The sequence below is a fragment of the Falco biarmicus genome, chromosome 13 (genome assembly GCF_023638135.1).
Source record: "Falco biarmicus isolate bFalBia1 chromosome 13, bFalBia1.pri, whole genome shotgun sequence".
Lineage (NCBI taxonomy): Eukaryota > Metazoa > Chordata > Aves > Falconiformes > Falconidae > Falco > Falco biarmicus.
Genome location: NC_079300.1, coordinates 19,639,471 through 19,666,946, shown reverse-complemented (window position 1 = coordinate 19,666,946; position 27,476 = coordinate 19,639,471). Strand labels below are relative to the sequence as shown.

At 39.3% G+C, this 27,476-nt stretch overlaps 1 protein-coding gene across 4 annotated transcripts in view; it reads left to right on the top strand.

The window, feature by feature from the left end:
* NYAP2 (neuronal tyrosine-phosphorylated phosphoinositide-3-kinase adaptor 2) overlaps positions 1-27,476 on the top strand; it is a 146,979-nt gene that overhangs the window by 13,638 nt on the left and 105,865 nt on the right. The window lies entirely within an intron of this gene.

Sequence of the window (27,476 nt, the reverse complement as noted above, 5' to 3'; positions counted from 1 at the left end):
ATGAGGTCTGGTAGAGACTGATTTTTGTATGATTTCAAAACCTTTTTCTCATGAAAATATCATAAAAACTCTTTCGATGTTGGGTTGATGTAGAAAGAGTAGCATTAATAGCTTTTTTTTTCACCAAGAGTAAGTAAAATGTTTGTGCAGTCAGTGACCTCCAAATGTATTTTTGTTGCATTTATAAGTAAACAGATGTGATGATCTGGCCAACAAATCCTCCCTTCCAAATGCTCAAATCCATATGTCTGCCTGTATCATTGCCACGCAAAATAAACAACAGACACAATGTAAACTACATTATATTGCTGTGGCTGTTATTCTGACAAGTTTTATTTTAGGACAGTCATGCAACAGATGTAATTTAAAATTTACCATAGAGGCTGATAGCCTGCACGGTAATCCCAAGTACCAAGGAAATAAAGCAGAAATCATTATCAGTTTGGTATCTAAATCTTGACGTTATTTTCAATAAATCTTTCATGATTTTAGGGCTCCTGCCAACAACATTTACTCTTTTTCAGGGAAGTTGTATCTCATCCACTTCATAATTTCACAAATCGCTCAGACGTATACTGGCCCACTATGTAAGTGGGTAGATTTTTGCTCAGGGTTAATTTGCTATATTTAAAAGCATAATTAGAAGTATGGGGTCATAGGGAGCCCAGAGGACTTCTAAAAGGATTACAGACCCCTTTTCTTCTTCTTGTTAAAGTCCAGCCTAAGTGGCTCCATGCTATTGGTATTCGTGGGCTGTCTGACCACCTGTGTAAATGAGTGAACTGGCCTTCTTCCAACTCTGCCTGGGTGTGTTCGTGTACAGCCCACAGGCTGATGCCTCCTGGGCAGACCGAGTCATTCTGGAGGAGGTCTGTTGTACCCCTGGGAGACACTCCTTGGCATCCCACTGCTGAAAGATGGTGGTGGGGGGGTGTGGATCTTCATGTCCAGTTTTTAGCCATTCATTCTCATTCCACTTTTATTTCTCAGGGTTTTTTCTTGCTGCCCCTTTATTACTTTTCAACTATAGGATGTGGGATTGTAATTTTAATCTGGTAGTTAAAATTATCCAGCATTGTGTCTAAGCAAAATGCCCCTCTTAACAAGATAGAGATGCATGTAGAGCTGTGGGGAGGTAGATATTTTGCATAACCCTCTAGGATTCTGGTGCTGTTGCTATTTCTAGTCAAAAGTTTGCATTTGTTTGGAAAATGTCTTCAAGTATATTACAAAACTGCATAGGGTAGAGCAGAAATAAATAAACTGTTATTGTGAAGAATGGATTAAAAAAGGAAGACTGTTTTCAAGCATGTTCAGATAGAGTCTTTATAACTAATCTAGGATGGACTTAATTAATGGAGAAATATATTCAGTAGAACAGCACAATTAATACATCATGTAACATTAATAAAGTCTAGTGCAGGACTGCTGGCAAAATTGAAGCATTGATCTGTTCTGGTTCAAGGCTTCCAGTAACCAAAATGTACTCCATGCTGAAGTTCACTGCACCTGACAAAAGTTGTAATTGCCTGTGACCTAAATTAAGAATTCATGTTACAACCTGAAGGATGGATACTCATACAGAAGACACGCAGAAAGTAGTCTCATGACCCATAAGGAGCAAAATTGCAGCTAGTCACACTCCTAGACGTGCATACATGCACATTCAGCCACATGCCCTTTGGAAACCGCCAAAACAGTCTATAATAAACACTGGGAGCATACAGCACTGGTCTGAGAACCCAGCAGAACTGAAGGTCTGCTAGCATTGAGTAATATGAGTGAATCTTTCTGTGCCTTCAGGAAAATCCATTGTTTAACAATACCTGTTCATGAGGTTGAAGAAAAACCAACATGTTCTTTGAGAAAAACAGCTCAGTGCATTGCTCTTTCAGGGACCATAAATCGCAGCTGTATTTGTCTGTTTTTAATAATAATAAAGATTACTTTATGCCCGACCCAGCTGGCAGGTGTTTGTTCCCTTTGCATATTCTCCTTCTCAGAACCCTTCTGACAAGTGATGCATGCTTTTTTATTTATTTATTTTCCTCTATGGGAAAACACAAACATAATATGGTGCTTGATAATTTAATTGGGATGTGTATTTTCTTAGGCTAAAGAAGAGAGTCTGCTCCTGGGTATACCCCTGAAAGCAGACAATGTCAGTACAGACCATCTCTGCAACAGAAGCATCTGGTGATGGGTATCTTGTTGCTGAGTTGCACTAGATCAGTGGCTAAAATTTATATGAAAACAGGAATGTGCATGTGTACTGATTAGATTTTTACACGATTGGATTAAAATGGGTGTAAGGAGAGATTAGAAAAGAAATGAATTGTAGAGACATTACTAGCTGTAGATTTTATAGTTAATTTGAGACTGCTTTTATTTTCCCTCATGGCTTTCCACTCTAATTTGACTTGTAATCCTAAGTGACGTCAGTTTAGAAATATTAAAAAAAACAACAACCAAACCCCCCAAAACCACCCCAAAACGAACCAAAGAAAAAAAAATCTCCACCATGTGGGGTGTGTCATTGGCACAGGGCCTTCATCAAAGACGTAGAGGCAGCTGCCATCTCCTGTGCCGAGCGGGCATGGCAGAGCTGCCATGGGGTGGGTGCTGCTCAGCCTTGGGACAGCCCTGCGCACCTGGGGGTTGGCAGTGCCGAGGTGCTGCTGGGGGCGAATGCTGCAGCCCCCCAGTGAGCTGCTGGGAGCCTGCAAATGAGCAGTGAGCTGGTTTGGTCCTGTAGAAGGCAGTCATAAGTGGAATAGATTTGTATTTTATTTTTATTGCACAGTACCCAAGGACCCCAAATGGAAATTAGATTCCTATGAAACACTAACCCAGTGCACGCATGCAGCACAAAGACGGCTCACAGCAATGAGCTGAAATTGTACCCAACAGGTGACTAAAGGGACAGCTGAAGAGTTCAGGGACTGCTCGTTTCCTTCCCTATATTAGTACAGCAAAGAATAAACTGGAGTGTATCCCCAGTGGTTGTGATGAATTACATCCAGCAGTACTCTCTGAAAGCTGGAGAAGAACAAATGCTTCCAATAGACTCTGGCAGATGCTTCTGGAACGTGTCAAGATTGAGAAGGCCACTGCCAGCTAAAACCCACAGAAATTTTCCTGCCAACAAGTGTGTTACTTGACAAAATTGTAACATTTTTAAAGATCACAAATGAGAGTAACTGTAGGGTTTATCATACATTAATAAGATTTACCTGAGTTTAATCCGTTTCTCCTTTTGGTGGATTATATAGGGCGTATCTTACCAGTAGATCCTCTGGTAGCTGAGGGCACTTTAGTTATTAAGTTGAGATCACATGTTAGGAGCCATTAAGTGAATTGCTTTTTACAGCCTTTCCCTGAATGCTAGGGCAAATGCAGTATTTCATACCCTTAGCTAATTTCATGCTGTAATTTAATTTCTGAAACATACTTTTAATTGAATCTTTAAAGACAAAAGGAAACTGCTGAGTCCTTTAGTATTGCAAAAGAGATTGTTTAAAAGTGTAGCCCATCTAGAGAATAATCTTCTATAATTAAACGTAAAGTTTGTTTTGCTTCTCTGCATGCAGCTATGGAGAAGCAAATTCCTGCTGTCTGCAGAAAGCTCATGGCTGAAAGAGAGGTATCAGGGAATGTGAGAAGTTATTTATCTTAGGCTCGGCTTTGTAACTCTGACATGAGACAGTCCTGCAGCCCTCTATCATGTGCAAGTCTCAATAAGTAACCAAAGAGAGGCTAATTAAAAAATTAGTCTGCTAACACCAAAATCACATTAGTAGGAGCTCTGACTAGTGATCTCATTTTTCTAATTTTTGGTAATGAGATGAACTTGAGAGAGATGTCAGCAATTTTGTCATAAATTGTCAAAAAAACCCATAAATCAGTTATTTGCATCTTGAAACCGCATCTGATATTTTAGTGGTTAGATTTTGATATTCCTCTCCCATAAGCAGAGAGATTCAAGGTAGTTTCAGTAAAAATCCATATAATCTGTTAAGCAATTTTGTTATGGGAGAAACATCTTGATTGGATCAGTAGTGATGCAGGTCTTTGATTTTATGGACATCTGATTAAAAATAATAACAATCAACGTTAAATGCAGCCCATTGTAATGGAGAGGAAATCCTGAAACACTGCTCTGTGTTTTAGTATTCTGATTCCTTTAAATCAGCAAGTGATTTGCAATGGAGATTTTTCCTTTTATTGCTATTGGAGAAAAACCTATGATACACAGTGGAAATGAGCTGTGTATGGGGACATGAAGAATGTAATTGAAGTAAGAAGCATAAGGTTAAAAAAGAGAAGGATCTGAAATTAACCCATGAAGCTCCAACACAGTATCTTCTAAAAAAGGGAAAGAACAAAAGCAACATCTTGTTCTTTACATTCTGGGAGACCTCTGCACTTCCAGATGCCCTGAGCTGGTAGTAATTAGAGGCATGAGTGGTGCCATAGGTTTAGAGACCAGCCCTATGTAACTGATGGGAAGAATTTGGAAGCCAGAGTAGGGTTGGGGGGGAATCCATTTGGCTGTAATTCAAATTTCTTTTTTTGGTTGTTTTTTTTTTTTTGTTTGTTTGTTTGTTTTCTTGCTGGAAGGAAACATTGAGAGAATCAGCTGCCTTTCAACTGCCTTTTCAATACAGGTTATCCCTTTTCAAGCACTTCTACAGAAAGCATGGAGACAAAGGGCTAACTTTTATTAAAAATTCCAATTGCATTGAGGTCTGCCTGCTTTTATGTAATTGCTTAGAGGCCCAGGCACTCATTCTTTATGGTTAGGCTCCTTGTAATTTTTTGCTTGAAGTTTGGTTGTTCCGTAGTATCAAAAACTATTTCAGGACTTGGATATCTTTTCTCTTGGATCAGTAGCACACATGAAAATCATCTAAACATGTATTAAATGCTGAAGGTCAAGGTATGCCAAAGCTCTTTGGGCACTTCATGTTACGTCCTGGCCCCACAGTGATGTTTCTGAAAGTGCAGGGGCGGTGTGCCTCACTGGAACTGGCCTCAGTCAGGTGAAACAGTCCTATGGCTTCCCCTGCAGGAAGAGAATCAACTTTATGAACCTGGCTTTGGATTGCCAGTACCTCCAGCCGTATTCTGTCACCAAGTTAGGAACGGCAGCCCATATGATGCAGGTCTGTTGTATTAGCAGGCTTTTAGGTTTGGTATGAAATGTTAAAACTCTGATATGTTTTCTGCCTCAGTGTCAGGAACGTCTCTCATAGGAATCTCTTGTGTTGACTGTCAGCTTGTGGATTACCACATGAAAAAAAGCAATGACTGAATTTTACAGTGGTTCCACATGTTGTTTGTTATTTCACTGGAACTATTGTCCCCACTTCTTCTCTCTACCAGTTATATCTGTGTTTTGAGGGCTGAAGCAGAAATACAATTTTCTGTGTATTTAAATGGAAAAGTATACCAAAAATCATGTACTACAACATATGCCAAATATAAATGCTTTTGAAGACTGAACTGATAATGTTGTGCTACATGGCTATTGTTTTGAGATTACAAGTTTTTAATCGGCATATCACAAATACCATTTAAGAGATAATTTAAATTGTTTTGGCTTTACATCTAACTGTTAGGCTAAGCAGAGTGCATCTTTTTTTCCTAGGAAATCATATTTCTGCATTGTTAATCTGCATTCTGCTATGGCTGTGATGAAGCAGGTCAAGAACTGCATATGTACTTGCCATGGCAACCCCTGTATCACATGACACACACGCTAGTTCAGCCAAAGAGCTTCATGGCTTATTAAACAGGCAGGCACAGACCCAGACACACACCATTTTGCTATGTGACGGCTCTGGCCCTGGCAGCGTTTTAAAGGGAAACTGTATTTGAGCATCATAGTGTTTTTATCAGCACCATCTTGCCCAAATTCCTTCCCCTCCTCTTAAATGCTGTGTTGAGTTTGTAAAAAATGGATGAAGGTTGACAAGACTGTGCTTATAGGTGTTCTGTCTTTCATTTGGAAAAGAATCTATATGTGAAGCTAAAATAAAGGGGAGGTGGGGGTTAATTTTATTTTTTGCTTAATTAGAAATTAAGGGGCTCTTTGCAGCTGAGTGCACAATATACTGCGTTTATGGACACATTTCCTGCTTTCACCTCCTGTGGGCTTTTACTAGATTTCAGGAGAGTAAATGAGGACAGGGCAAAAAAATCCCTGGTCCATTCCAGTAACAACAACGCATTCTCAAAACATTTGCCTAAACCCACCCTTGTTCCTTGCTGCTTAACATACTTCCTCTTAGACCTGATGATGGTGACAATGATCTTTAACTCCTCACCCAGCAAAATGTAACCTGATAGAAGTTTTTCCTAACTTTGCTTAAGTTACTTGATTAGCAAATCTGAGGGGCTGCAACCTCACTGGGAATAAGTGGTGGTGAGCAAAAAGAAGTTAAGAGGTGGGGCTGGACTTGAGTAAGTATGTCTGTCTGCACCTTAATGTTCCTGAAGGAAAGGAGAACAGCAGAAATACAGTCTTGCCCTGATTCCATTGCTAAAATGGAGGCGCAGTATATGCTGCCCGTGGTGTCATCTCAGCTGCCCACTGGCACTGTTCTTGAGGAGGAGCACACTAGTATACTCAGAGAGGAGCTGCTGGAAAATGGATTCTTTACCAAAACAGCACACACAATGGGTAGGAATCACTATCCCATTCTGTTCGCTTTTCCTCTCTCGGATGCCTGACTGAAGTGGCATGTTTTTTCTTTCTCATCTAGTTGGAACCTGAGGTTTTTGTGGCAAGCACATAATTTGAACCCAGATACGTGGCCAGGTGCCTGCCTAAAATGGAGAACAACACTCTGCACAGCAACAAAACATTGAGAAAAGACTGTATTAGTCTTAATTAGTAATTGCCCCCCCCAAAACTTATTTAGTTTATGTCTGCTGAGCAGGTGCATTTACCAATAGTTACAGAGAGACCAACTCTCAGTTCCATGTGCTGAAATTATTAATTTCTGTGATTTATGGTGTTGCTTTTGAACTTAAGGAAAATCTTCTTTCAATGTGCATTTCCAGTCGGTCAATTTTCATCTCTAGTTCCCAAGTAATCAGTCAAGGTGTAAATACTTATAGTTAACAGTATTCAGTGAGGGACTGCTGGTTCCTTCTGTTCTGTTTCAAATCAGTTTATTGTTTGGTTACCATTTTGGAGATGGTCCACAGTAAGGGAACAATAACCTGCCCTGGGAATTAATTTAGAGTGGTACTTGTACATAAATTGACCATTAAACAGAGAAGCAGTATTTTGTTTGTTAGTAGGGACAGAGATAAGAAAGGTGCTCTTTCTGAAGTGTGTATCCGTGCATCTCTGCCAATGATTGTACAAGGAATCTAATGAAAAATCAGAATTTCAGTGAGAAGACATTTTTAAATGGTGTGTAATAGAACCTCTTTTGCAAGGAACAGGTATTTTAGGTTACTGTTTTAGTTGTATTTTATGACAGTACTGATTTTTCAGCATCTCCAACTACGTTGTTATTAATACCTGCTCCAACACAATTAAGAGGGAAAGAGAATTAAGGGATCATTTTTTTTCATAGGAAGGTACTGAATGAAGGTCCTGCCCACACCACTGAAATGTGGTGACAATTTTAACAACTGCTCCTAGCAGTCTGCTACCACTTGTGCTATGCTAGGTCTGCAGATGTGGAGTAGTGGCAGCAATATTTCCCCTTTCATGTGCAGTCAAAGAACTGGCTTTTTAGAATTCCTTCATGCCTGCAAGTGAGGACTGTATGTTCAAAAGAGATTACCAAAATCAAATATTTTCTGAAAAACTGGGCCAAACCTCTCTTCTATTCCAGAATTTCAAACTCCTTTTCTTCGGTTAAATAATTGGGAGTTTTGCTATTTAAAGGTTTGTATTTAAACTACAGGTTTCTGTGTTGTGTTTGTTTACAGTTATGGCAGTGGGAAAGGCTATTCAGCTCCTGACAAAATATTTTGACTAGCCTCTTCCTACTTAGTCACTTGTTTGTCCTCAGTATATGTTTATTGTGAATTGTCTTCCAAAGAGATTATAAACAAGATGGTAGCTTTCACTAGTTGATCTTTACTGTCATTTAATGATGGGCTGATCCAGGAGGTTCTGTACAAGAGGGGTTTGTCAGACTGGGTCTAAAATTTGCGGAAATAATTTCATTACCAGAATACATCAGAAAAAAAAGCCCAGTAACTTCATTGCAAGACAGTTAAGGTTGCTAAGAAACAGAATGTAATTATCTGCCAATTTGTTTACCATTCTCAAACACTTAGAAGGGCAAGAGCTATGGACTGCTCTGAATTCTAAGCTATGCAAAAAATATGCCAAATGCATTTTGTTGTAAAAGCAGTTTTAAGAAGGGCATTTGAAAATGACACAAGAGCTTTAAGTTTGACCTTTGGGTTTTGTTTCCTAAATGTATAATATCAGCTGTTTTCATTTCCCTCTCACTCTTGAAATCTACATACATTGCATGTGTTTTAACTGATAGTACAGAAAATGGAAAAAATGAAATGTATAGAAACATACAATTTTTCTAGTAAAACACTTATGGTTATACTTTCTTGAAAATGATATGTTCTTGCTTTAATAGTAACAGTGTTCCTGCATTATGGTTCCATTATTGATGTGTGGTGATGTTAATTTACAGTTGACCAGCATGAGTCATTGACTTATTGTATGTTTCTTTTTCTAAAATGTTTTGTGTTGTGCTTGCACTTTGAGGTAAGTACTGCAATTTATTTTGGGTGCAAACTAAGTTTGTGCCACAATGAAATTTACATTTCTCTGTGTCACTGTGGCTATTATGTAGACAATATAAGATTTATGCCATCCTAAGCTATTAATTTTCTTGGTTTTAAGGGCATGCATCTGGTAAATTAAGTACTGGCAATAAAAAGAGAGAAGCAGATGTTTCTCACTCTGTTTTCACAATGGTAACATCTTCTATCACTTTTTCTTCAATGGATATAAAGATTCATTTTTAGCTAATGTGAAACTCTAGCTGTAAAATTGAAGAACTCACCACAATACTTAAGGGATAAGCATTTCTGACTAGCCAAATCTGAGCCGGTGTTCAGTCAGTAGCTCTGACATAGTAGTGCTAAAGTATGTCCATAGATGTGTGTTACTGTTTTGTGGGATGTTGCTCCAGGGAGGTTGGGGCAGAAGGTTGTCTTGGTGTGTGGTTTTTGGCCTCTGCACCTTGCCCCAGTAAGGGCTGTTAATCCTGTTCACTGAAGTTCATCAGGACAGATGAAAGTAGGTGTTTTCACCAAGCTCCATCATAGCCAAACTGCAGGTCGCTTCCACTGAAAAAATTGTCCCGGAACAGCTTTACTTGCCAAGCCTTTTTTTCTTCACTGATGCAGGCAACCTGTCACCTCCTAGCTACCTCTTCAGGGACATAAGCCAGTGCTAGGGAGATGGTATCGGCCCCTCAGTGTCACTAGCTCATTCTATAATCCTTGTGGCTGCAAAAGGAGTCTTGGTTAAGTTCTGATGAAACTCATCTTTTGAAGATTGCATCAGTAACAGAGCTGCAGACATGTTGGCCTGTTTCACCAGTGATCGTTCTTCCACTTCCACTGGTAGCACATTTCAACTTCTAGATCCACAACTGTCAAGACGAAAAAGAATTAAATCTGAAACTTCCCCCCCCCCCCCCCATTTGTACAGCAGTCAGAATTGCCTGTTTTTTCCTTTACATTTTTCATAATTCCTTTGGGGTGTTCTTTGAGAGCGAATGAAATGCAGTGACAAAAAGCAGAAAGGGAGGATGATTATTTTCAACATTTTTTGCCTCTTTCATGCAAATAAGGGGGAGGAAAAAGCTTTTTTCAGTCTTTAATGATAAGGTCATCAGAATGGCATATGTATTGTAGACCTCATAATGTAAAGTGTTTTATAAAAGACTGGGATAAACACTCTAGTGATGTTGATACTCTGAATAAGGTGATGCTATGTGTACCTTGCTGTTTTTTTGGTACACAGCTTTTCCTACACAATTTCTAATTTTGCTGTGTATAATCAACAAGTCTCCACCCTCATGTTGCAATATGGAGATAGTATAAGTAAAATCTAAAAAAGGAACTAAATGTCTTTGATACTGAAATTCTTTGAATGACTGTTGCAGAATGGTCTTTCCCTGGCATGTTTTCTGTTTTGAAATACTGCTGATAATCCTGCCTTTTATAATTTTATTATGAGAACCAGTCATTTTAGTTCATACTTACTTGCAAAAAAAGACCTATACATTTTTATGGACTATATACTGTTTGTATTTTTATTTAATTAAATAAATGTAAATAATTGTTCCATGCACATGAACAGTTAGTTTACAGATATACATATTAACTACAGCAATCTAGTTCAAGAGGTAATGCATAATTTGATATACACATTAACTACAGCAGTCTAGTTCAAGAGATAATGCATAATTTAAGTCGTGTTTTCTTCTAGTGTGTCCCCTAGTGCTGTATGCAGTCACGTTAAACCTCCTGCTGCAAGGTCAATTCCTTGGTTAAATGGCATGTAGTACATCTTCTGTGTTAGTGAAAATTAATATTTCGCCATCACTTTTTTGTATCATTAAAAAAAAAATCTTTTAACCTTCCATATGTTCATTTATACCATGATATTTTGCATTAGGACAGAATAAAATTATTTTTGGTGGAAAAAGCTGTCAGCATACCTGAGGGCCTTTAACATGATTGACACGTGTTGTACTTTGGTACTTGCTTGGTTTCACTAACCTGCCTTGAGCCTTTCTATGGCTTGTGGTCAAATTCCGTGTGATCTGCAGAGGTGCTTCCCTCAGATCAAGACTTCATGCTCACTGTATCTGACAGTCATTCTTCTGAGTCCACCGGGGCACAACTCTTAGTTGTTAAGTTGTTAAGTTCTGAATACATTAAGTTTTAGTGGGCAGAGCAACCACCAGCTGCTCAGTACTTGGATTTACTGCTTGTGCAGTAGCCAGTTTGTGTATCAACAGTGTTGTGGTGCCTCCTGCTCCCTCGGCCAGAAAACAGGAAGGCTGGGGGCTGCAGGAGGCTGGCAGGCAGTGTTGTGGGCAGGCAGTGTAGTGGGGAGGTGGCTTGGATGGCAATTCTGTGGCTCAGCTCCTCTGTGGCATCTGCCAGTCCCACCTAAGCATGAACCCAGGGCACAAATTTGAGCTGCTTTTCTGTGCTATAGCCAACCTGGTACAGCTTGCAGCCCCCGAGAAAGGGGATTTATACAAATAAGAATGTAGCTTCAGGAGCTTTGGATGCTTATTAACTGCGTTCAGAACAGGTGTTGCAATTAAGTCAAGGTGTCTGTTGGAGGATGTGAGGTTCTCCTTTATTTAACTAAGTAAAAATACCAGCTACAGGTGTTGGAGTGAGGTGGGGGCTGTGGCTGGAACATAGCTCTGACTACTTACAGTAATGTTTGTACACAGGTTGTGCACAGTCTTCCTTACTTTGTTTACCATGATGGCTCTCAGCCTATCAGCCTTTGAATACATTGGAGAATTCAACTACTATGTAAAAGGAAAAGAAACTGAGATCTGCTTGTTGTATGAAGGACTGGTATTCACAGAAGGTTATGGCTTGTTCATATTCTGCTCTTTTATGCTTTGATATGCAATGGAAAGCTGAAGATGAGAACATTAGGGAATCCAGCTGGGGGCAGGTAAATACCTCTTGTGCTCACCTTGTGGAGTACTAGGTGAGGAGTAAAAATGCAAGTGCTGCCTTCTTTCTACCATATCTATTTGGTCTTTCTGGCTGGTATAGATTTCAAAGGAATAGATTCATGGCCTTGATTTTTACAGTAACAGTAGTATTTCCCAAATGTAATCAGAGATCTTAGGGAAAATTATTCTCTTTTCTTGTACTGTAATACAAGGACACAGTATTTTAATTCTTCAAAACAAATACTGCTTGAAACACTTACTATAGTGTCTGAATTAGTCCAATGACTTTACAAGTCATAAGCAGAGCCAAATAGTGGAACAGGAAATTTCAGGTGAAGGCAATTCCATTTTGAAGCCAACACCTCAAGAAAATATATGCTGAACAAAGCAGCAGATTCTCAGATTAAGCTCTTTATTGTGTTTATTGTGGCTCTTTCTGAAGGCAATGACAGGAAACATTCCTGTTAACATACCCACCCTGCTTCACTCACAGGCCTTAAATCTTGCCCAAACTCACCAGCGGCATGGCTGCATCTTTACAGATGGCTAGACCTGCCCTCTGTCCAAGTGAGTACCTGGAGACCATTCGCTTTCCTCCTGTTGATAGAGGAAAGATCACATTAATGTTATACTGGTGCATGCCTGTATGTTGCAGTGCAGGCACAACACTGGGAAGTCTGGTTTAATTTATCTCTTCCTCTCTTAGTTTTTCAGACAAACAGAAATCTATCTCCACTAGAAACCTCTGTCAGCCTATCTGCTGCTTGGTTATCAGGCCTGAGATGTGGATTAGGCCCACACATGTTCTGTCAACTATGGCAGAATATTGCATAAAGTTGCTTTTTCCACTTCTAATCTTAAACAGGACAGCAAGAGCATGCTGATAGTTAAGAGCTGTGGGCTTTGAAAGCTGCAGGTAGCGATCCCCACAACTTTCCCTTCTTACTGAACAGAGCTCAGGAATGGTGAAAAAATGGTGGTTTGAAGAAGCTGAGATCAAAGCAAGGCAAAGAAGCACACAAGATAAATCACAAAAAAGTAAAAATATATCACCAAATGTAGCAAATAATAACCCAGTATCTATTGTCCTTCTGTTTTCTCCCTCTACAGATCATTAGTAATTAAGACTGCCATGAGAATTTTTTCTCAACTCCACAGTCATGCTTTCCTCCTACAAAAGTTGGAGAAAACTTTTTCAGTTGAGAAAGTGTTACGCAGACTTTCAAAATTCTGCTTTGTAGGAAATTCTACATCTTCCAAACTTTTTTTCCAACAAAACCCTAAACTAGAGTTGCTTGGTTTTGTTGGGTTTTTGTGTGTGTCATCTGTCAACCCCCCTTGTGAAATGAATTTAAAAGGCAAGGTCCACATTTTTTTTTTTCTATTTATAATTTTAAAATACTGAAATTAAAGGTCACTTCATGTTGAAACATCTTAATGTTCAAATGTTACTACTGAATACTGATTAAGTGGATATGCTCACTTTTATTGTTTTACAACATAAAACTATCAAAAGTGGCATAGGCTGCAGGAAGTCTTGCTTGCAGGAAAATCCTTTATGATTTTCTCACATGAAGTATCCTGTCAGAAGATTCCAGATAAGCTCTGGTATAAACGTGTGTGTGATACTCAGCAGATGCCACCTCCACCCCCATTATTGAAAACATTGATTCTGCTTGCTTAAAACAATCACTTGTATCTGTTTTCCCTGTGAGGTGGCACTGCTGATCCCTTTAATGCTTGTTCTGTCCTCTGGGTTTGCTTTGGTTCCTGTGCTGGTGACAGCAAGAAAATGTGACTGTGTAGGCTTTCAGTGAAGTGCATAAAGAGCAATTGAGCAGTTTTTCTTAGATTAATCCAATACAAAAGTCTAGAGGCAGCAAAAGGGGGTCTGAATTAGTATACACTTAAGAGACTAGGATTGTGTGAAGGTCAACAGCAGCTGATCTATGTTTATTTCAATGTGCTTTATGAACCATCAGTGATTCAAGTGCCGCTTGTTTCATAGTACATGTTGTTAGTCTTGTAGAAGAAACTCTTCACCACCAGAATCAGTGAAGCAGAAGTAGGAGAACAAAGAGAGCCAGCAGAGAAACTGAAATTCTCAGCTGTTTTCTGCCAAACCAAAAGGAGCACAGTGGTCAGACATAATTATATGCTGTTGGTGATTTGCAGTGCCACAACCCACCCTTTCCATTTCTTGGTTTGGGAAATGGAAGTCCTTTCTCTCACGTGCTCTGTAGTATATGGAAACCTTCACTTTCAGCAAAGAAGAGAAGGTAAGGGCTCTACAGAATGACGACAGAAAAGTAACACAAAAAAATGAATCCATGTGTATTCTACAATATAATCTTTCTCTAGCAAATTACAGTGCTAGGCTGTGCGTTGAAGAAGGCCTTTTAATTTCATTGGAAGAGTTAATTGAACTTTGTTTCACTTAAAACATTTAATTTTCAATGCTTTGCCTTTTTTCCTCAGTTAAGTCCAAGACTGTTAATGTTACTGTTATTATCTACATACTTGACTGTTTATTTTTCCCATTTTTTGGTCATGTAGATCAAAGCAGGAAAGCAGATGTACACATGCAGAAAATTGAGGTGCTGCTTTGCTAGTGGGAGCCTTTTCCTATACAGGCTGGTTTTGCACAATCCCAGTACTTCGAGACCTGCAGCCTTGACTGCAAAGTTTAGGCTCCACCTGTAAAAGGCAAAACATGGCAAATCCACCTTTAGTGTCCCAGTGAACTGATTGTTGTGTTGATGGTTTTATGTGTGTAGTGAGAGTTGTAGTCCTGGTGACTGCAAGGTTTTACAGTACAAAACAGTCGCTTTTTCGTTTGTGAAGCTGGGCATCTCTTGGTTTTGCAAACCACAGCTGCAACTGTGAGCACATGGTGTTCAGATTTAGACATTTTCAGGTTTAACTTTGAACTATATCCCAATGTAAATGCCTCCACCTATATGACCCAGGTGTTAAAGTTGTAACAGAAGGTGTCTGGATGAGCAGGATTGTCTGAACGTTTATGGTACAGCTGTTAAGTAATTTAGTATTAGAATTTGCAAGGGGATGCAAGTCTCAGTGTGGTGCAGACTTGCCAGAGCTTTTGGTTTAAAAGGCTGCGGTAGCCTGAGGGTGGCTGAGGTGAGTAGGACTTGTTCAGAAGGGTGAGTATGAAATGACAGCTTGAGAAAGAAATATACTGCCTGCTATTTTTCTTCATGAAGTCTTCTTCCTTCTTCATGAAGTCAAAACATTAATTATTTTTTTTTAAGTTTGAAGTAAAACAAATTTCAGGTTGTTTAATCAAAATTGATTCTTTGCCTTCCCAATGGTGTCTTCAATTTGCAAGAATTTTCAGTTTCTTCATTGCGGTTATGAAACCTCAGGATATAAAGATATCTAGTCTCGTTGTTTTACCACTGTGTTTTTTTTAAAGCTTAGGGTATTTATTAGAACCAGTCAAAGACTAGCAGAAGTTATTTGATGAATAATTTGTTTGACAAGCAGTGACAAAGTTCCTTAGATGATTCATACTCTCCAATTGCCTCATCTAAAGCTTTGTAGTTGCTTTGCTTTCACTGCTGTGTCCTCATTTGTCTTTTTGCAATACTTTCTGCTAGAAGTGATGCAAATCACCTTTCTCAGTTCTTTTCATCTTTCTGTCTGTGCATGGGAAACAGAGAAATGTTTCATAATCTGAGCATTTTTGAGCCTGTGGTGGCTAAGGCTTTTATGACATATGTTCAGACCCCACTCTAAGCCCACTCATTTGAACATAGAGGGGAACATGAGATCCAGTTATGCATTCTTTCGAACAAATGTCTCTTATAAGCTGATGAAGCATTCAGGAACAAATTGAGCTTAATCTTAAAAGTAGCCAGTTTTCTCCCACTGGAGTTTTAGAAATTCATTCTTAGAGGATTAAAAACTTAGTTTTCAGCCTAAAGTAAATAGGTTTCTGGAGTAGAGTTCTCACTCTGTGGCATTTCTTCTCCACCCTCACCCCCCCTGTATTTATGAAGTACCTCAATGCAACAGAAGGAGAGAGATTTTCTCTACAAGGCATGGTCTGTGACCATGTTTCATAAGATGGCATTCCTGCTCCTTGTAACAGCTGTGTTGCTATTCATTTAAGTCCTTTATGCCTACTCATGAAGGAAACAGTCAAGACAGTTTAGTCTTTATCCTTTTCCTTGCAGACTGATGCTTTTGATAGGCTTTTTGTTGCTTCTTAATGTGAATGTGTGATGGGTCTATGGCCAGATCATACTATACCCACACTGGAAAAAAGCTCTGGGTGGTCAGAAGCCCTCATGATTTTGTAATTATAATGAAAACTTGTATGTCTGTTCTCCTAATGACCTCAAGTGAACCATTTCCTGACCACACTAGTAATACATCTTATTACAATAACCATGTCTCGTCCATGTTAGAATACGTGTTGATTTGGGATAGTAGTTATAAACAAAAAGAGAATGAAGCACCTCTGCAAAATATGCTGCATTTGCTTCCACTTTGATTTCATTGTATTTGTCCAGATGAGAAGCTGGAAATCAATTCCAACTATTTCCAAAAATCTTTAATAAATATGTTCTTCCCCTTTCCCCAAACCCATGACTTGTCCTGAAGCAGTGAGGGCTAATATCAGATCTAATACAGCTCCCTTTGTTTACTAGAGCAGCATTTGGAATTAACTCTTTTCTGAAATTTATTTGCAATAATTTATTGGGGAAATGCAATTTTTTCATCTCTTTATGATTTATTTGTGAGTCACCAGTTGCATTTTGGCACTATTTGAGTAAGAATGTAGGGGTCCTGATTCTGCTTCTATTCATTATTCATTTGTACTTCAAATAGTTCCATACTTGCTGCTTCTATGAACCGTCATGCTGCTGAAACCGTCAAATATTGCAGTAAGCAAAACAAAAGGTCAAAGCACTCCAGGTCTTTTAGAAATACTGCAGCAATCCTTCCTTACAATTGCATAAGCAAGCAACAAATACAGTACAATCAAGTTGCCTTTCTCATCTCGGCACTGCATGATCATTAGTGGCTTTCTACCATGTGGAGTTGTTCCATCCCAAGGGAGATGAAATCCCACCTGAGAAGTTGTTCCTTCTTAAGCTGCTGTGTACGCCAGCTGTTTCATGTCTCCTGTCTTTGAAGGTGTGACAGGGTGTGAAGGAACAGCCAAAGTGGCTGCCGACATCGCGTGCGATGGCTAGCCTGCTCTCTGCATCCTGGTGTTCACTCAGCAAATCAAGAGCATTAAATTAAGGCAGTAGGCGCCGCTTGACAGTAATGGTGTGTTAAACCCGTTGCTGTCTGTACATTAGAGGGATTACCCTTAAAATCACAATGCTTTTTGAAAGGATGTTCCCTGCACCCTCAGCCGAGTTTTTCCTGGCTCTGTGGGAATGCTTGGGGAAAAAAGGGCACTAAGAGGCTCTCATTGTGCTTTGTGACTGCTGTGAAAGGGCCAGGGATAAGCATTGCCTGAGATCTGGAGGGATGCAGGGATAGCGCCTTCTGCATGCCTCTGGTACCAAGGAACTGGGTCAGAAGGAGCAGGTTGCCCTTCTAATGTTCATTAGCATGATTGAGGTCTTACTTCTTACTGCAGGTTTTTTACAGCTTTCTGTAAACGTTGGGTGCCACCAAAGAGAACAGGCTAGCTAGACTTTGGCTCCAATCCAGCAGGACAATTTCCGTGTACCAATGCTACCTACCATGTGGAAGTCTTTTGCATATACTGATAAATTACTTTCAGATTCCTTGGTTAAACTGACTTTAAGAGCAAAATCTTCAAGAAATGAGGCTATGTTATAAACTCTCAAGTTTGAATTAATTCCTAAGTATTTTAAAATACTTCTGAATTAAATATTTTAAATTGCTGGTCATGTTCATTCACTTGCTGTGGTTGTTTTAGTTATTCTTTCTCTCCCAGACAACTCACACAAAAATAATGACTCCGTTTAAAGGCACTGTGATTGGCAGGACTATGCCTAGTCTAGAAAGTATTATGTGATAGGTAATTTCCACACGTATTCTCTTTGCAGATTTGGGATTGATAGGGTAGATGCCAAACTGTCACATTATAACCTTTGGTAATTAAAATATAGGATGGCATTATTCTTGGTTCTGGGTAATCACTTGGGTTTTTTTGAGCAAAGCTTTGACAGACAATATTATGGAAGGTCTCCAGAAATTTGGTTTAAAAAAGTTCTTCTCATGCCACAGAAAGCAGAGATTGTATTTTGCAGTTAGGGCTACTTGGAAACCAGTTGGTACCATTTAATGTAAGAGATGGTTGAGTGATTTGTGGAAAATAAGGTTATCTGACAAATTCATCCCGTATTTCAGTTCATAAATCATTCATAAGCTGATTGTGACTTCCACAATGCATTCATTATTCATAAGTGCTCACTGAATAATTTGTGCAAACAAATTTCAGCCTATAGAGTACCCGTGAGTTGTTTTGTGTTTGTTATTCTTAGTATGTGATCATGGTGCATGGTTTTATTTTCTTACTGCACACAACTTTTAAGTTAGAGGGTAGTAGAGAACACTGAATTGTTCCCAAAACCAATGGAGTACGTTTCCTGTATGAGACAAAAAATAATTATGTCGTGCTTTGCCATCATTGCTTTTGCACAAAAGCATTGGTGGGTCTGTAGCTGCTTACATCTTCAAGCAGAAGCCCACAGAGATATGGTTCAGTTGGGTCTATTCTGCCTGCTCTGCTTAAGGATTGTAAGTCCAAACTCCTAGTGTCATCCAGTTGTCCATGGATTTTTCTCCGGAAATGCCTAACTAGTCCTCTCTTCTTCATGCCGCTCCACTCCCCCCCCTCCCCCCCCCCCCGGCCCTGAATTTTTGCATTTTGATGCTTTCCTTTTCATGAAAACTGTGGTTCACCTTGTTTCCAGGGAAGTAGGGTACTGGGGAAGGGAGAAAGGGTGGAGAGTAGGAGATGTAACAGGGAGATAAACAATAATAAAAAAGATCTCCTGGAAATTACATACGTGTTTCAAAATTCTCCAATAGGAGGGCTTGAGCTGATGTAAAGAAATCCTCATCTCCTTTTAAGTAAGACAAGAGGTTAAAGTGTGGGGAGTCTCCTGTTGGTCAGAGGAAGAAGGCTGGAGGGACTCATTTATTCTTCTCTGCCATAAGCAGCACTTTGGTGGGCAACAAGGTACCAAAGTGGGGGTTTGGAGAAAAAGATTTTCTTCTGTCTCTGTCACTTCTATGAAATACAACCTTAAGAAAGTAATTAAACTTGTTTTCCTTTACCTCCCTTCTTTTCATGCCTCTTTTATTCAGTCTATGAGCTACTTACAGAAGTGACTATGTTTAATTGTAACAGTGCTGTATATACGATGGGGTCATGGTGGCATGTGAGTGATACTGCAGACAGTGGCACTGGGGTGACCTGCCTACAGGTCGTTTCACTCAGCCTTTGTGGCACTGGTGTGGTGTATCCTGTGTACTTCCTGAGTAATGTTGCTTTAATTTTTTTTCTTCATCAACTTAAGCTGAAAGCTGCTGCCTCAGTAGCCATTGATCATTTTAGGAATCTCCAGCTGTTTTCCTTCGCTTATGTCTTGACATACCTGTTTATTAAAAATGGAAAACCTCTAAATAAAATGGAGGTACCATTCCTTAACTGAGGATTCTGAGACAGACTAAAGTTCAAAAGCTGTTTAATTCCATTAGTCTGTAAAAAAATAACTGGAAGCAAGTTTTCAGTTTTCTCTTCATTAGAGTGAGGGGATAAGTTATGAAAAGGAGTCAATAAGGTACTCCTTAAACAGCTGTTGAGATGTAAATTTGGAGCCAGTAGTATGGGTTAACAGACTGTTAACCTTGGTCTGTTTCAAAGTGATACAGAGTTATTCTATTATGAGGGGAAGTAGAATATGGTATAAAACTGTTAGTTCCATCTGTACGTTTAATGTCCCAGGGTTTTTGTTATTGTAGGCATCAGCTGTTTTGTGCAGCAGACATCTGGAGTGATAAGCAAACCCCGTCCTTTGTGTATAGACACATAGGTACACATGATAAAGTCCTGGAGTTACTAATATGCACCTTCTTGATGAGGAAAAGTCACACACATCCTAATTATTCCTGTTTGGAAAGTAATAAACATCAAGGTTGTCTGATATTTTTACAAATGCACCACCAAGCCCTAAGGAAATTTATAGAATGGCATTTCTGAAGGCCTGGGTATTGAGTACAGCTCATGAGAAAATCTGAGGCATTGGCTACTTGAGATTGTGTTTGAATGCTGGGATTATATCAGAAAGTACACAGCCTAGAATTCCCATGAGATGTGTGATGTTGTTCAAGTTCCATTCCCCACCCAGTGTCTGTGTTTCTATGCAGTATCTGTAATGCCAAGAGGAGAGTCTGGACAGCTTGTTCAGGAGGTCTGGATGCCTCTGACTTACTAGGATGAAAGTTGGAGACCTTCAGCTACCACGTAAGGGTGTAGTTTTGTGATGACTATACCTGCTTGGTGTCAGACACAGCACAGTGACCTCTTATCATCATTGCAACAGACAGCAATTTTTGCAGGTGTGTTTAAAAATAGTTCTCATATTTACAACCACTGGTCCTTCACTGGGAAGGAGAGTAGAAATGAGCATCCCCATTGCCATCATAGGATGTTAGCCCAGTTTCTGAACAAAAACATATCCCTTATGTGAGTTTAGGCAATGAACCTTGGTGTTTGGCCTTCAGTCATAATTCCCTGAATCCAGACACCGTTTTAAATTTTGGGAAAATTTAACTGAAGATCTAATTCTGGATTCAAATTTCATTGCCTATTAGATGCTCTCACAGGCTTTGCCAGACTATGAGCCACAGAAACAAAGCTGTGTTGTCCAAATAAGATGCAGCCAGTTCTTCTGCTGCAGTGGGATTGGATAGTTACGAGAAACATTTTCCCATGTCTAGAAGTAAGCCTTCCAAGGCAGGGACAGAGTACATTTGGAGCAGTATGTTTACGGAGAAGAAATTTTTGTTGTGCCTCCAAATAGGAGGGATTTTTTAACACAAAAGGACTTTTGAGCTGTGAAAGAAGAAAAGGGAAGGTAGAACTTCTTAAGGTTTTGCTGCCAAAACAAGTGCTTCCTAAAGCTGCACCCTCAATGTAAAATGATGAATAAGGTAACATCTTTTGAAGTACTGATTTTCTTTCAAACAAAAAAGCAAGCATCTGTATTAAAGGGCTCATCTTTTACAAGCCCTGAGTTCACCTTCAATATTGCAATATGTACCAGTAATAATGATTACAGTTGAAGAGATGCCATTATGCCATATGCCCTTTTACTGATCTCTAGGGAGTATTTGCAAGTACACAGAGATAAATGTAAGTTATTGTTATGATAATCAAACCATGTGTGTCATATGGCACATAGAAAAGATATAGTATTTAATAAAACCCCTTCTTTCTTTAATTAAGCAACATTTCATTTAAAACCCTGTATAGGCATTTATCTTGTATGTGAGAATAAAAAAATAAGTGTCATGGAAAGGAAAGGGCCAAAATTCTGTAAGCAACAGCTGAAGATTACTCAATCAAATCTGGAGACCTCAAGAAAAGGTATCACTTTTAATGTCCTCTCACATATTGTGCTTAAATGATCATCTTTCCCTTCTCCCTCTGCTTTACTGGATACTAATCAGCTGTGTAATTTAATTGACAAAACTTTAATTGCTTAGGTTATCAGTCCATATTTTTTACTATATTCAGCCATCCTTATGTCTAAAAAATTTATGAGTTTTTGAATAGAGAAATTCACAGCTGGAGATTTTTCATCACTCAGTAACTAACAGAGACAGTGGAATGAATTTCATTTGTTCTTCATGCTATTGTTCTAGATGTACTTTTCTAAAGGTTTGGTTTAAAGTTTATAGTTTGCCTGTTGAAAATACACATTTCTAAAGGATTTCAGTGGAAGGAAAAATGTCGTCAGTGTACTCTGCCTTCCTTGTTCAAGAAGTTAGCTACCTAAATTGTATCCTTTTTGGTTTTGCCAGATTTTATCAGTTCAAGACTTGTAGAATTTTTCTTTTCCCAACCACTAAATATTTCTGTAGCTGAAAAGATAATATTTCTGTAGCTAGTAGGAGTGTATATCTACCTACCCCAGGCCAGAATAACCTCCTTAAAAGAAGAAATTCCCCATGAAAGGACTTTGAGTCCTAGTCTTGGAGAGGGAAGAAGGAATCACTATGTGGCTAAAAATCAGATTCTAATCATGCATAAGCTTAACAAAGTAGGAATCAGTTAATTGACACTGACACAAAGAATCACAGGAAACCACCCAGGGCTAGATCCTGCTGCATCCAGTTGATGGAAGGATTCTCACCCACTCAAATAGAAACAGCATCAAGCTCCAAGTAACTCTAGCATTTTAGCTGCTGTTTGGTTTTTTGCAATCTATCTTTCTTTCTTTTCTCTCCTTCTGACAACCTAGCTGTCAGGAAACTAACCTGCTATTTAATCTAATGATGTGTTTACATTTTTTAATCGGTTTGAATATGTATCTTTCTCAATGTGACATTCTTCCCCCTTGTCTCCTCCCCCAGATCTAAGCTGGCAGCATTCAAAGTGATGAGTATCTTTCTTCCTTTTCCACTTGAGAAAGTGGTACAGAAGTTAAAGCACTTCAAAGAGATTGTTATCTCTCCACAGCTATTGTATAATTAAACAACAACCTCCCCATATGGATGCACATTCTCCTTGATCTTTAAGTACAAAACCGAAAAGAAGAGGTATTTCCTACATTTGTCTCCTCTAACAGACAAGCATTAGCTTTTCACCTTTCTGCTGTAAACTGGCTTGGCTTTGTTGGAAAGAAGCTGAACTAGGGCAAAAAGATTTGCATGCTGCTGTAGGAAGCTACTAATATAATCTCTCTACCAACTGATTAAATTGTGCGGATGTGTGATTAATGATAGCTTGGTCAAATGTGACCTTTTAAATATAGGACAGGATGTGTGCAATGACTTGCAAGATTTAATGTGGAGTTTTAAGCTATGGACAAGGGGATGCTTTGCTTGTCCCTTTTGCTCAGCATGTCTCAAATAGATTTTAGCTGTAGCAAATTAGGTAGAGCTAGATGAAATGAGAGCCACCTCCGGCTGAATTATCCAACTTAAAACAGCTTTAGTATGCTATTTTTAGATTTAAATATTCCTGCTTCATGGTGGGAGATGCCAAAGTTAATCTGCTTATGAAGATTCAGACTTCTAAACTTTCAACATGGGGTCTGTTCAAGAAGAAAATAGATTTTCTGTTTTAGTGTTTTAAACAAATATAGCTTCAGAGTTTTAATTTAGCTGGAGGAAGCAAATTGCTATGCAGGACCACATTTTGGTGTGGTAGATAAATCCTTACTGAGTCAAATTTTCAAGCATGCAAACTTGCATTGTGCCACCGACTTTGATGAAGCCACAGGATTTCTGCCATCAGCCAAGGAATTCGCTTCTCTGGAATCAGTCGCTGCGAGTGGTAGGAGATGGGACAGGATGATGTGGCACCAGACGCTCCTTATTTTCAGCTTTTACCACAAAAAAAGCCTGATCAAAGGTGTTTAAAAATATCTCTCCTATTACTATAAATGACAGTAGACTGTATAGAACTGTAAAAGGCAACTCAGATGAGATAGGTGACAGCAATTTACTTGGTTTCAGACTCACTGCAGTCTGGTTTAATGAAAGCATCTTCTAAAAGCTAGTTTATGTTTGAACTCTAATTCATTGTTATCTATAGCATAGTGATAACTATTAGGGTTGCTGATCTATGGTAGAGGGCTGAATGTGCAAATAGCTTTTCCTCTATTCTGGAACTAAATGTTACTGGCCTGGCTGCAATCCCAGCTGGCTGGTTAAAGAAATGTGTCAAGGGATCACAGGAATATAGACATCAGTAGTGCATTTGGAATTAAAGCTTGCTCTGAGCTCTTGATTCCTTTGCTCTCCTTAAAGATTTCCAGCACAGTGCAATATGGATAACTCTTTTTTAGCACAAAGAACCTGTCCGAGCCAGTGTCTGAAGTATGATTTCAGATGAGTTTTCTCCGAGGAAAATATTTGTCTTTAAATCTTTTCAGCTGTAATTAAGCCCATATACCTACATTTCCTGTCTGTGTGAGCTGTAATTGCTAACATTTGCACAAAGGAGCAAATGAGGTGCTGCCACAGCTGCTTTGTAAAATGCAAGCAAGCAGAATCCAGCAGTCAGGCCCAGTCAGTTTTAATGACTGACTGGTTCTCGTGAAAAAGGATGCAGCTCTGCTGCATTTGGAGCCTGCTTCAAATGAATATGCCTTCTCTTTAGAACTGGGGATTGCAAACTCTTTTCTTCCCTTCAGGGATTAGCCTGCTTTGTGGCAGCACTGCTAGGGGAAAAGACTGCTGCAAGCCAGGAGAAGCTCGGGGAAGGGCTGTACTTGGAGGAACTGCAGCCACAGGATGGAGGTGTCTTTGCTTCCCTCCGATCCATGATATACTTACCAGAAGTACAAGGCTAGGCTAGCAGCTTAGGGTAACAGCTACAGAAATAAGGAAGGGAGGGAGGAGAAGTGGTTGTATCTGGCTGGCTAGAGAAGAACCAATTCATTTCTTGGCTCTAGTTCTGCTGTGCCTCAGTCCTGCCTGTCCTGCTGGTGCAGCAGGTAGATGTGGGCATGATGGAGTTGTCTTATCCCCCCTTTTCTTCTTCTCTTGAGGCAGTAGGAGCTGCTCGTTAATATGCACATGACAGAGAGGATGGATCTTAGTTCATTATGCTGTGGATCCAAGCACAAAGGAGAATGCTTCATTTCTTCTATTGGGTTTGCTCGCTCTGGGTGAATGGACTGAATTGATTCTCTTTGTGGAGAATGGGTATGTGGGAGGTACGTGTTTCAGTCTCCAGGCAATAACCACCTTACTTCTGGAATTGTTCTTTTGGTCTGATTTTTCACCTTGCCCGGATAACAGTGTAAGTCAAGGCATAGTTTCAGAGATTTAATTATACTACTGAAGTGTTACTGATGTGTTAAACTGGTGTGAAATCAGAGTCTAGCTGCTCGTGTCAGCTCCCTGGGAGTAAGGAAGGAACTGAATGCTTCCATCCAACAGAATCAGTCACTGCATGCTATCCAGTACCTGCCTGAGACTTCAGCAAGGACTTCACTGTCCTCGGGTGATGTACCAGGTGAGGTAAATGAATCTTAGCTTCTGAACAAAAAACACAAGTCCATTGCATCAGCTTTTATTTACCACAGTTAAAATGGAGTTTATTCTCTGGGATTATTACTGTCACTCATTGTTAAAAGTCTAATTAAGGCTGTTGATTCTTTGTTATTGTTTTTGAATTAATTTCTTATTTCCCACTTCATGAATGTTAGCTATGTAAAAATAAAGGCTTTAATTAATTGACTGAGGTAACTTTTCCAATATGCATCAGTCCCACTCCTTCTCACACATGTATCCAGAAGGGCAGAATAAAAGTGACATATAGTAAAAGGAAGCAGAATGTCTAGCTCTGGTCGTTAAAGTGGTAATAATAAAGGCTTCACCAAATGGAAAATACCACCAGTCTACTCCAAACTGTCTTGATCAACACTCAATTCATTTTTATTGTTTATAGTGTTAATTATTTGTTGGAAAAAAATTTCCGTATAAATTTAATTCATGGCATGGTTGTTAAATTGTAAATAACTGAAACTGCTGAAGCTTTTCCTCTAATAAAATTGTAATTGGACTTTTAAAGTAACTACACTAATAAATTTCCCTTCTCCCTCCTCCTCATACTTAACAAAACAGAGATCCTTAGCTACCATTAAGTCAGTGTCATTCCTTTAGTCTTGTGAAGTTTTGCTAGCCTACACCAGCTGAGAATCTGGCCCAAAGCAGGGCTGAGACAAAGGAAAAGAAGTGTCACCTACAAGGTGTTCATGTATAGGATTGTTACTCTGGCTGAAGTCAATGATTTGCCACTTAGAGGAGCAAAATAGGTCATTAATATTATTTATACTCATTGAGATGTTTTATACACACTGATAGAAATTTGGAGTAAAAAATATGGTTCCATTTTTCAGTTGCTGCTAGTTACATATTAAACTGATTTTATTAACATACTAAATAAATGACAACTGTAATGCACCGCTGCTTCTCTGCATGTCTTAAGTACCTATGTTGCCTGTTGTAGCACCTCTGCACCTTCTGATCCAGTGTACCTGATCTCAACAACACGGTTGTAAAATGGGGCAAAAACCTAGATTCATCCCGTTTTACTCCTGTGGCTTGAATCACTAGAACTACATGTTTGAACTGCCTGGGCACCTGCTACAGAAGGCTAAGAGCTGCCAAAGGGTGAACACTTTTATAAATGATGATATGAATGATGGAGCCAGGCTGTTTGAGCAGTGTGCAGTGAAGCAGAGAGATGAATGGATGTCTTCCAATTTTTGAATGGCCTGTAACTTCAAGAGTGTCATCTCCTTCGCAGCAATCTTAGAGAGACTGTTCTGATGTTTTGTTCTTATTCTCTATGCCATTTTCAATAGCAGCTGTGCCTAGAGATCATTTCTTTCTTAAAATCACCTTGGATAATTGTTTTGTGCACAAGTGTCACAGGAGTGCTTCAGGTTTCTCTGCTTACTACTGTCAATGTATTTCTGGGGTTTGGTTGTGAAGCCTCTCTCTCTTGTCGGTTAGTGTATTTCCAGGTTGCTTCATCTACAGATTCTGCATTAAATATTGAGGCTTGTACTTGCAACTTTAACAGTTTTGCATGTGTACAGAAGATTTTATACATGATAATACATGTTTCCATGTGCAGTGATCCCATTTTCTTGGGCTTGTACCTGCAGATTCAGTGTACCTTCGCATTCATACAGCAGGTATGTGAAATTCTGGCAGCAATTTGACCTGCATAGGAGTGTCACTCAAGCCCCAGGGTGCAGCACAGTCCTGGAAGTTCACTCTAGTTTCTGGTGCTGGGTTATGCGAGCACATGGTTATGCTCCTGCACAGGATGTAGGGCAGGGCTCTCCCCCTTACAGCCAGCAGCCCCCCAGACTCCACAGTCCCTGTAAGGTCTAGAGAAAAGAAGCCACCCAAGATGTTACTTAATGATACTGTTGTAGCTGCAGTCTCCCAGTTGTACATGGAGAACCATCCTCTTGTTACAGATGGGGGAGTGTGTAGACACACCAGAAATTGGCCCTTACATGCCAAATTGCAAGACGCCTGCTCCGGTGACTAATTATCCTGAGTCTGCAAGGTGGTTTCTGACTCCCTGTAAATAGCACTTAGTCTAGTCTCAACCTGTTAAAAGTGTATGATTATTAACATTTTTCCCCAAGTATTTCATTTTGACAGCACTATAAACAAAAGCACATCTATGCATCTTTCTTTGCTGAATTATTTATTTGCATGTAGATATGAATCATTCTTTATTGCAGAATACAGTGCAGTCAGGTCCCAGTACTAAAACATCGGTGCTAATTAGCTAGAAATAAAATTGTCAAAAATACTTGATCCTAATTAAGGTCTCTTTAATGTTTATACACTGTGGACTTGATCTTCCTTCCAATGACTGTGTAAATCTGGAATGCTTTCACTGACTCTAGTACAGTATTCATGCAAATAAGATGATAACTTTATGGCTTGTTCTTATGATTATTATATGCTGTTAGCTAAATAAGAAAGCAGTTCAAACTTTAAATTATTTGATTAAGTGAAATCAGCCCACAT